We start from the raw sequence: 11,072 nt of genomic DNA, 5'->3' as shown, positions 1-11,072 counted from the left end.
TGGAGCTGTAGAGCAGTGCTATATCGTCCGCGTAGGTAGCAAGCAGAGCCTTACGGGGGGCCTCCATATGTTGCTCGCTTGGGGAGGGTAGATCTGCAGTATAGATAGAGTAAAGCAGCGGGCCAAGGACGCTACCCTGTGGAACTCCTGCTCTCATTTGGCAAGGTGTTGAATGTGTGTTCCTGAACCTGACCATAAACTGACGTCCTTCCAAGTATGATCGTAGGACACCGTAGTATGGTGCTGGGAACAGTTTTTTAATTTTGCTCAGTAGGCCGATATGCCAAACTCTATCGAAGGCTTGCTGCATATCAATGAAGACTGCATTGCAGTATTCTAGATCATCATAGGCCTGTAGGATGTGTCCTGCCAATCTGTGGACTTGCTCCACTGTGCCGTGTCCCTCCCGAAAGCCAAACTGGTGATCCGGCAAGATACGGCATTCCTTGATTATACTTCCAAGACAATTGGCAAGAAGCCTCTCCCATACCTTAGATAAGGAAGACAAAAGACTTATTGGCCGATACGACTCAGGGTCGTCCTCCGGTTTTCCAGGCTTATGGATCATCAGGATTGTTGCTATCTTCCACTGCTTAGGGAAAAACTGCATCCTTAACATGGCGTTAAAAATGAGCACTATGTAGAGTATCGCCCGAGTAGGCAATGCTTTCAGTGTGGAATTGCACACTCTGTCAATGCCAGGAGCCTTCTTCCTCGGTAGGGACTTGATGACTTCAACAATCTCCTCAGCCCTGGCTGGTTTAATGGGTAAGGCCATTTGTAGAGGTGTTTGCAGACTATCTTTTGTCTCTTTGTACTGCGCCTCCGTGGCGAATTGGTAATGGGTGAACCTGTCCCCTAAATGATGTGCAAACGAATTGGCCTGCTCTTCTTCGTTTCTAGCAAGTTCACCTGGTCTTCCAAAGCGAATATCCAGCATCCACGGTGTAATCCATGGAAGCAAGCTTTTGTTCAAAGAAGTTGCTTCGAAGTTCTCTCAGGGTGTTTCGAAGTTACTTGGCAGCCCGGTTCCATAGAATTCGGTCCCATGGGTCTTGAGATCGGATTGCGCGTCTGCGAAGTCTCCTTTTTTGTGACAAAAGCTCTCTGGCCTCTCTTTTAAAACTATTCCATAGGCGGCGCTTGTCGGAGGATGCGAGGGCGTTGAGGCAGCAGCAGCCATGTGTATACTCTCTGTGATGTTATCTACAGCCATCTCGATATCTTCCTCAGAGTTTAGCGTGACGTTCAGTTGAATCGACCTCTCCAAATGTTGCCTAAATGCGAGCAGATCAGTGTGCTTGGTGACTAGATGAGGGCTTGGATTTTCTATAATGCCATCTGTTTTAATGCTGATGACTAAGGCCAGATGGTCGGAGTCCAGATCCCAGCTCTGACTTATTGTTGCTCGAGAATCCGGAATACCATGATGTACTGCGAAGTCTATGCAGGACGGCGTGTGATTGAGTACATATGGGTACCTGGTTGGTGATCCAGTTGCAAGGATCTTAGCGCCAGTAGCAGAGATGGCTTCCGCTAGCTCTCGCCCCCTAGGGGAATTGTAAGTGTCTCCCCACAGCCAGTGTCGGGCATTCCAGTCACCACCAACCAAATACCTTTGCCCGCAAGCACGGAGTGCATCGATGTAATGTCTTTCCTCAATCCTGACTCTGGGAGGGCAGTAAATGGCGCTGAACTCCACATCGCCCAGTCCTGTGGCTACTTTTACCGCTGACATTTGCATGCTGCGTGTCTCAATGACCCTTTGTGGAAAATGACGAAGCGAAGTCTTAACTAAAACCGCAACTCCACCAACGCTATTATTATTCCGCGATGGCTTGAAGGCTGGATAGAAGGCATATCCATTTATTTTTACAGCTGCCCCTCTTTTAATTCTGATCTCCGTCAAAAGAAGAATGTCAACGCTATTCTTGTGCGCGAAGAGCTCAACTTCTTTTGCTTTCCCTGAAATGCCGTTAGCATTCCAGATGAGAACCTTTAGTGGGTTCATTGAGATGCTGAAACGTTGTTCTGGAGCTGAAGATTAGATCCAGCCCATTGCTTAATCGTGTTGGCCAATTCAAAAACCATTTTTTCAAGTTTTTCAAGGCGTTGATTGGCTTGACTATTATGCTGCTGCTGTTCTTGCTGCTGTTGCTGTAGCCACATAAGAAACTGCTGCTGCTGCTGCTGTTGGAGCTGTTGTTGCCATTGTTGAAATTTTGTCTGCTGTTGTTGTAGCAGTGCATGAACTTCATATGAATTCTGTTGCTGGTTATTCAATCCTTGTGGCTGATGCAGGTGTAGCAGGTATTGCATTTGAATTACCATTTGCTACGGCAGCATAGGAGGCTCCTGTATTACTTCTAGTGCCTACCAAAGGTTGGTGCTGAGCAATATTTCGCTGGTGCAGCTGTATTGTTGGTCTATTAGCCCCCTTTTTGTGACTAGACTGCAAGGTAGGAAACTGTTGCTGGTCTCCAGGAAGTGTGGTAGAGTAAGCATATGCCACTTGATTATTTAAGGGGACATGACCCGTCCTGTTCGAATTAATTGCCTTCTTTGCGGAGCCCATTGATCGGCGTAGAAACTTCTGATACCATTGGCATCCTTTGTAACTGGCCATATGGCTTCCAGAGCAGTGAATGCAGGTTGGCTGTGCATCTAGGGGGCGTGTGCATTGTGAGGTTTGGTGATTTTCACCGCATCTGGCACAGTTGTGATGTCGGCGGCAGTATTTGGCTTTGTGGCCGAAATCCTGGCATCGACGACATTGAGCAATCTCTGTGGATTTTCGCATCCTTTCAATCCTTATTTTTTGGCGGCAAAGGGTCTTGACTTGGTAAATTTCGTTAATTTTTGCACAAGGCTTAATATTAATGAAAAAAATATTAAGTTTTTCGTCCTTGTTAGTCCTTGAGCTTGGATTATGGATGTGAAGGACCTCGAAGCCCAACATTTTAAAATCGGCGGTAATATCATTGTTTAGGGTGCTATGATGTAGGTCTCTTACAACAATTCTATGAGGCTTTTCAGTCTGCAATTGGTATGTGTGGAATTCTATTCCAATGGCATCGAAACAATCCACAATTGCTCTATAGGTATCACTGTCTTTGGGGAGGATTCTGACCGTTTCCCCCTGGTTAGCTTTGACGACAACGTTATTCAAATTTGCAACGTCCTTTATGACATCAAATAAGTCATTTAAGTTGCTAATATTGACAACTATTTGCGGTGGTTTCGGAGGGCCTTTAAGCTGATTACCAGAGCTCGTTGATTCTCCTTGAAGACACTGGTCTGTATTAACAGCTTCATAAAGGTGTTCATCCAGTTGGTCATTTCCAGCGTCTGCATCTACATTCATCCGAACTTCCTCATTATTACTATCACTTGGGATGTTCGTGTCAAGAATGGAAAATCTGTTGTTGGTGTTTGCCTGTTGGCTTGTAGTGGGGGGCAAGCCCAGGTCCCGGCCGCCACTCCCTCGTTTAGATTTAGATGACAAAGTCTGATCGTTTTTTCTTTTGCCCGTTCTCCGTTTTTGAGCATCCAGAAGTCGTTCGGCAGCAGTGCGAAGTGTTTTTGCCTCAGTGTCGTCGGGGCATGTGGATATGGAGTTTTCTTGGCTATCAAAGCTTAGTGCAGGGCAGATACTGCTTATTGTAGCAGTTGCCATGGTGTAGGTGGTGTTGTTGGTGGCACTAGTGAATGTTACTGTTGTTGTGGTTTCTGTGCATGTAGAGCGTTCAGCCTCTGAACGGTACTCAGAACGAATCTCAGAAGGTAATTTGCCTGATATTAGAAGCATTCTCTCATGATCAGTCCGCTTATTTCTAAGCCGAGAGTCAGATGAACTATTCGTATTCATTATACCGTAGCTGATAAGCGAAGTTTTTATTGCCCCTCTTGTGCGGCTGTGCGCAGACTGAGGGGAATGTCTTGCCCGAAGGGCAGTGAATACAGTTGTAAAAAAAAAAAACAAAGCAGCACCCGAATTTACGATGTATGCTATTTTTAGCACACAAGAGAATGCTCCGCTAAAGCAGAATAAAGAAAACAACTTTGCACAAGCGCGACACAACCGATCTCTATGAAAGTTGATGCGAGACTCTCTTTTCCATTGAATCGAAACTTTTTCGGGGAGGCCATTAAATTTTATCCTGGTTTTACTGTTTTTACTCTTTTGTAGCAGCATACAACGATGTACCAGTATTAGAGCAAACATTATTTCCAGTACCAGCTAGGACAGTAGTCCTTATATTCTACCGACCGACTGGTGTACTTATAGATTCCCGAATTTCGACCACATCCTCTCACTTAGCAGGGGTTTTCCATCTTAGAAGGGTCCTTCTTGCTGTTAGCTGTAATATTCCTTCATTGTCTCCTTTTTATACCAGATACTCAAAATGAGTATTGGGGTATATTAGATTTGTGGTAAAGTGGATGTGTGTAACGTCCAGAAGGAATCGTTTCCGACCCCATAAAGTATATATATTCTTGATCAGCATCAATAGCCGAGTCGATTGAGCCATGTCTGTCCGTCTGTCCGTCCGTCCGTCTGTCCGTCTGTCCGTCTGTCCGTCCCCTTCAGCGCCTAGTGCTCAAAGACTATAAAAGCGAGAGTAACGATGTTTTGGATCCAGACTTCTGTGATATGTCACTGCTTCAAAAATATTTCAAAACTTTGCCCCGCCCACTTCCGCCCCCACAAAGAGCGAAAATCTGTGGCATCCACAATTTCGACGATACGAGAAAACTAAAAACGCAGAATCGCAGAAGATGACTATATCTTCTAGAGTGCAAAATCTGAACCAGATCGTATAATTATTATAGCCAGAATCAAGAAAACAATTTCATTCTTTCTCGCTCTGTCTCTCTCTAACACACAGGTTTCATGGTCGGTTTTGCCAAATGCAAAATATGAGTTCAAGGATCTCAGAAACTATAAGAGCCAGAGCAACCAAATTTGGTATCCACACTCCTGTGATATCGGACCTTGACCATTTTGTGTCAAAATTTCGCCACACCCCCTTCCACCCCCGCAAAAGACAAAAATCTGAGGCATCCACAAATCTCAGAGACTATTAAGGCTAGAGTAACCAAATTTGGTACACACACTCCTTTAAGATGTCACTATAAAACGTATATCTCAAAATTTCGCCCCACCTTCTTGCGCCCCCACAAAGGACGAAAATCTGTTGCATCCACAATATTGCAGATTCGAGAAAACTAAAAACGCAGAATCATAGATAATGACCATATCTATCAGATTGCTGAATCTGGATCAGATCAGATCATTTTTATATCCAAAAGGAACAAATCAATTTGCAGTGGCTACGCAGCGCCCGACGTCACGCTCAGACTGATTTTCTGTCTCTCTCGCACGCACTCTTTGTCGTGTCGTTTAATATTAGCGGCGTCTGCCGGAGGAGAGCCATACTGACTTAGTATCGGGTATAACTGTAGAGTTGCGGTGTCCGCAGCAACTCACAACGTTCCCCCTCGTTTCAATGTATTATTTGTTTCCAAAAACCAAAAAGATTCGATATCTCTACATAACGAAAGTTTCAGGCTCCAAACCCAAGCTTATTTCCTCACCTTTTCCGATATTGCTGTCAAGTCAGATCCAACGACCCTCTACAGATGAGAAGCAAGGTATCAAACAGTACTGTTTGACTGTGACATCCTGTGGCTTACACAAATGTAGATGATATTATAATCTATGTACAGCATTGCCCCTTTAGCAGCTGAAAATCCCATTTCAAAACGCGCACACCTTATTGGTTTTGTATATTTATTTTACACGATTTATTCATATTGATAAACTTTACAAGTAAATAAGTGTCCAATTCACATAGATATCATATCGTATAGTGTGTGTGTGCCACATGGAAGCGCAATCGGCGGCAAAGCTTAGAGCCCCAATGGCTCGTGCAAAACTGCGGCGCGAACAGAACAATGGAGTCCAGCAGAGTGAGTGCTGCTTATGAATTATGTATTTATAGATTGTACACACTTTACATGGGCATGAGTGGCTATTATTGAGTCGGGGATCAAACTGTTGAGCAAGCTTCCGCTCCGATACTTTCGATACTATAGACAAATATGTATGTGTGTGCACGCGAATATATGTATGCACTGTTGGATATGTTTATAGGGTCTGTATCTGTGGTCCTCGTACTGCGCACTATAATATTCCTTCTATACGTCTGTTGTATGCGATTTTGATTGTACAGTGGCCACGCTCTCGCAGGCTGAACGAAAGACTGCTCTCCACTAAGAGTCTCAAGGGCTTGGAAAGTACATATACGGAGTATATGCCTTCTTCGACTTTGAAATAATTTGGCACAATAAGCTCTATCTTCGATCGGGCTCTCGAGGCACCCAACGTGCCCTTGTCCCATTGTTTGCGCTAACAAAGATTGAATCAAATCGTACATCCTTCTGTCTTCTGGGGATACTCTGGGCGTAAGCTTGAATTGGACCTAAATGCACAGGCTCTATGCGAGTGTGAGTACTTGTACTGGTTTTTGCGTAGATCTTAACTTAGTGGCAGAACAAAAATGCGTAAAATCAGTCTGACTTGTTTTTAAACGTTAATTATAAATACTAAATACATATGGTATAATACACGCCCTCACTCGCACTCGAGCGAATCCAATCGCACGGTTTTCGAACAGTTGCAACTTGGGCTCTGCTCCGGTGAGTTGTATAAATTAATTAAATGCTAACAACTATGCATAAACATGTTCCTAACACTGGGTTTGCGGGTTTGCGGGGGAGTGCTAAGCGGTAAGCGGTATTTACGTAAGAGTAAAATGCATGTGGTTTCGAAAGGATGAGAGTATTTTATGTACAGGATTCTAATGATGGACTTATGGCATTTGGTGGGCCGCCCCGTCGCGTCGCCCCTGGAAGTATGCTGTGGCCTTGGTCCAGGAAGCTGCTCAGGCATTTGTGGTGCTTCTGTAGTGCGGCTTGCGTCGAATTGTAGCAAAGTGTTGCGCCTGGATCTTCTGCTGCAGATGCTGCACCTGCTGCTTCTGTCTCTGTCGCTGCCTCTGCGCCTGCCTCTGCCTCTCCTTTTGTTTCAACTGGAGTTGCTGGGACAGTCGTCACACTGTGGTCTCGTCATCATCAATATTCCGCCTGTTTGCGACAGAGAAAGGTGGCATTAGTACGGTTTAGTCCGAGACTCAAGACGCAGTCTGAAGTCTCTACAATAGTCTGCGTGCGCCACGTGCCGCGTGCTACGTGCTTAATGGAGTGCATTATTTATGGGTGCATGCCGGGACAAAGGTGTCATAAATTGCACTCGGATACTTAGTTTAACGTGCTTAATGTTTAGTGTTTAGGGTTTATTTTTTATACCCGATACTCAAAATGAGTATTGGGGTATATTAGATTTGTGGTAAAGTGGATGTGTGTAACGTCCAGAAGGAATCGTTTCCGACCCCATAAAGTATATATATTCTTGATCAGCATCAATAGCCGAGTCGATTGAGCCATGTCTGTCTGCCCGTCTGTCCGTCCGTCCGTCTGTCCGTCTGTCCGTCCGTCCGTCCGTCCGTCTGTCCGTCTGTCCGTCCCCTTCAGCGCCTAGTGCTCAAAGACTATAAGAGCGAGAGCAACGATGTTTTGGATCCAGACTTCTGTGATATGTCACTGCTTCAAAAATATTTCAAAACTTTGCCCCGCCCACTTCCGCCCCCACAAAGAGCGAAAATCTGTGGCATCCACAATTTCGACGATACGAGAAAACTAAAAACGTAGAAGATGACTATATCTTCTAGAGTGCAAAATCTAAACCAAATCGTATAATTATTATAGCCAGAATCAAGAAAACAATTTCATTCTTTCTCGCTCTGTCTCTCTCTAACACACAGGTTTCATGGTCGGTTTTGCCAAATGCAAAATATGAGTTCAAGGATCTCAGAAACTATAAGAGCCAGAGCAACCAAATTTGGTATCCACACTCCTGTGATATCGGACCTTGACCATTTTGTGTCAAAATTTCGCCACACCCCCTTCCGCCCCGCAAAGGACGAAAATCTGAGGCATCCACAAATCTCAGAGACTATGAAGGCTAGAGTAACCAAATTTGGTACACACACTCCTTTAAAATGTCACTATAAAACGTATATCTCAAAATTTCGCCCCACCCTCTTCCGCCTCCACAAAAGACGAAAATCTGTTGCATCCACAATATTGCACATTCGAGAGAACTAAAAACGCAGAATCATAGATAATGACCATATCTATCAGATTGCTGAATCTGGATCAGATCAGATCATTTTTATAGCCAAAAGGAACAAATCAATTTGCACTGGCTACGCAGCGCCCGACGTCACGCTCAGACTGATTTTCTGTCTCTCTCGCACGCACTCTTTGTCGTGTCGTTTAATATTAGCGGCGTCTGCCGGAGGAGAGCCATACTGACTAGTATTGGGTATAACTGTAGAGTTGCGGTCTCCGCAGCAACTCACAACGTTCCCCCTCGTTTTGTTTTGGTTTACGGTTTAGTTCAAGCGAAAACATAATTTGTGCTACAGAACAACAAACAACAACTGAACGTTAATCTACGACTGGGTGGGTGGGTGGTTGGGTGTGCACGGGTTGTGTGTGTGTGTGCGTGTAGCAGAGTTTTGGGTTTACAGCTTTGTATGAATAGTAGATTAGACCAGAACTGACCGCATGGGTCGGTTATTCGAGTGCTAATGGATTCTTGGGGGGAGGCGGTTGTGGGCGTTAAATCATAATCGTTATTGGGCTCAAATGTCTTTGGGTTTAGTTCAAACTCAATCGAGACTGAATACATTAACATACTATGCATTTGGCAGGTACTAGAGGGGGAAACGGCTCTGCTCTGGCATTACGAGTATACGATTTTGATAGTTTGCCACTCGCAGTGGAGTACAGGGGAGCTAAGGTGTGGAGATAATGTTTTTTATCCCCAATCGGCCAACTAATTATTTCGAATTAAATAAAACTCGGCGCAGAAATAAAATTACGATATGTTCTTTAATGCGTGACATCCAAATTGCAAGTGTGGCTTGCCTGCCCTTTACATTGCCGCTCCGATCGCTAAGCGCAGCTTCGCTCGGCCGACGTCGGTAGGCAGACGCAAAGCGGAGATAGCGAAGAGCGAGCTGGCAGAGAGCGTTTAGCAGGGCAAGCAAGCGCAGAGCTTTAACAAACAAATGAGTGACATAGACATAAGTAACAAACAAAATAAGCGGCTGAGGGCCAAGAATTAGGTGCTATTTGGCAAGCAGCTAATCGGCTGGGTTCTGCTCCGAACATTCACCCCCCGTTGGAAGGCAAAGGCTTTCAACAGATCCATCCTGAAGGGGCAGAACCGCTATTTTTCCAACGGCCCTCTTGAAAAGGCCTTTTTGAGTGCGGATGACGGCTACTCTGATGGTTCCATCTTTTCCTGGGATGACGCTCTCAATGCGGCCAAGCGGCCACCTTAATGGTGGCAGCGTTTCCTCCTTGATCATGACGAGCGCTCCTAGCTTGATGTTTGGAGACGATGACCGCCACTTGCTCCGCTCCTGAAGAATCGAAAGATACGCCGTGCTCCATTTTCTCCAAAACGCCTGCTTCATTTGACACAGCCGCTGCCATCGACTAAGTAGGTTGACCCGGAGATGCGCCACATCTGGCTCGTCGAATGCAGCTTTCGGGGCTCCATTGAGAAAGTGGTTTGGCGTGAGCACATCTAGATCATCGGGACTTTCTGTAATTGCATAAAGCGGACGGGAATTTAACAAAGCAGAGATTTCACAAGCCAAGGTCTGAATTTCATCAAGAGTAAAAATGTAGGTCCCGACGATGCGATGAAAATGATATTTAGCTGCTTTAACAGCCGCCTCCCACAAACCCCAAAATGAGGTGAGCGAGGGGGATGAATTTCCAGTCGATTCCACTAGAAACGCAGAGATGTGACACAGCCGACGTATGAGGATCGCTGAGGAACATTTGCCGAAGCTCCAAAAGCTCATTTTTTGCTCCTACAAAATTTGTAGCGTTGTCTGACCAGATGATTCGAGGTTTGGGACGTAGACTTATAAAACGCCTTAATGCTGCCAGAAAGGATTCTGTAGATAGATCCCGAACGACTTCCAAATGAGTTGCTTTGGTACTAAAGCATACGAAGACAGCGATGTAACATTTGATAGGAGGCCTGCTTCTGACTTCCGACTTGTGATAAAAGGGTCCGCAAAAATCAACGCCCGTTGTGTGGAATGCTGGATTAGTCCTTACGCGATCCGCAGGCAAGTTTCCCATGATATGTTCCCTCAGCACTGGCTTCAAACGAAAGCATCTAACACATTTGCGAATGATTCCCGCAACATATTTGCGTCCGCCAATAGGCCAGAATTTTTGCCGAAGCAGTCCGAGCAATCCTTGAGCTCCTGCGTGGAGAAACCTTTCGTGAAAGAAGATAATAATAGAGACAGTGACAGGATGTCCCTTAGGAAGCAGGATCGGGTGCTTCGCGTCGTAGTCCAATTCGGCATTTTGGAGGCGGCCTCCAACACGCAGCAATCCAAAGCTATCCAGAAATGGATTCAGTGAGGCCATCGTGCTTTTTGGGGGTAGGGCCTGTTTGCTGGCGAGGGCCCTTATCTCTTCCGAAAATTGTTGCTGCTGTATTGCCCTTATGAGCAAATGCGTACCATTTTTGATGTCGATTACGGTAAGTTGACCCTTCGACCGCGCTATGCCTTTGTCCTTGAGAATGTAGAATCGATATATGTAAGCAAAGACGCGCTGCATGGATCCGAATGAGTTTTGAAATTTGCAATCGTACGATACATCCCTTTCGTTTGAAACAACCAATGCTGCATGACGACGTTCTGGTACATCGGTCGGCAATTGCAAGCCTGCAGGCCACTCTGAGCTCTCAAGACGCAAGAATGGTGGTCCAGAGATCCAAAGGCTGCTATCCATTAGTTCAGCGGGCGTGGCTCCACGTGATATGATGTCGGCAGGATTCAACTTTGTGGGCACGTGATGCCAAGTCATTCCAGCGGTGAGCTCCTGAATCCGCTGAACTCGATTAG

Source organism: Drosophila miranda (assembly GCF_003369915.1).
Source record: "Drosophila miranda strain MSH22 chromosome Y unlocalized genomic scaffold, D.miranda_PacBio2.1 Contig_Y2_pilon, whole genome shotgun sequence".
In the NCBI taxonomy this organism is placed as follows: Eukaryota; Metazoa; Arthropoda; class Insecta; order Diptera; family Drosophilidae; genus Drosophila; species Drosophila miranda.
The sequence above is the reverse complement of the archived record's forward strand: the minus strand, read 5'-3'. Positions refer to the sequence as shown.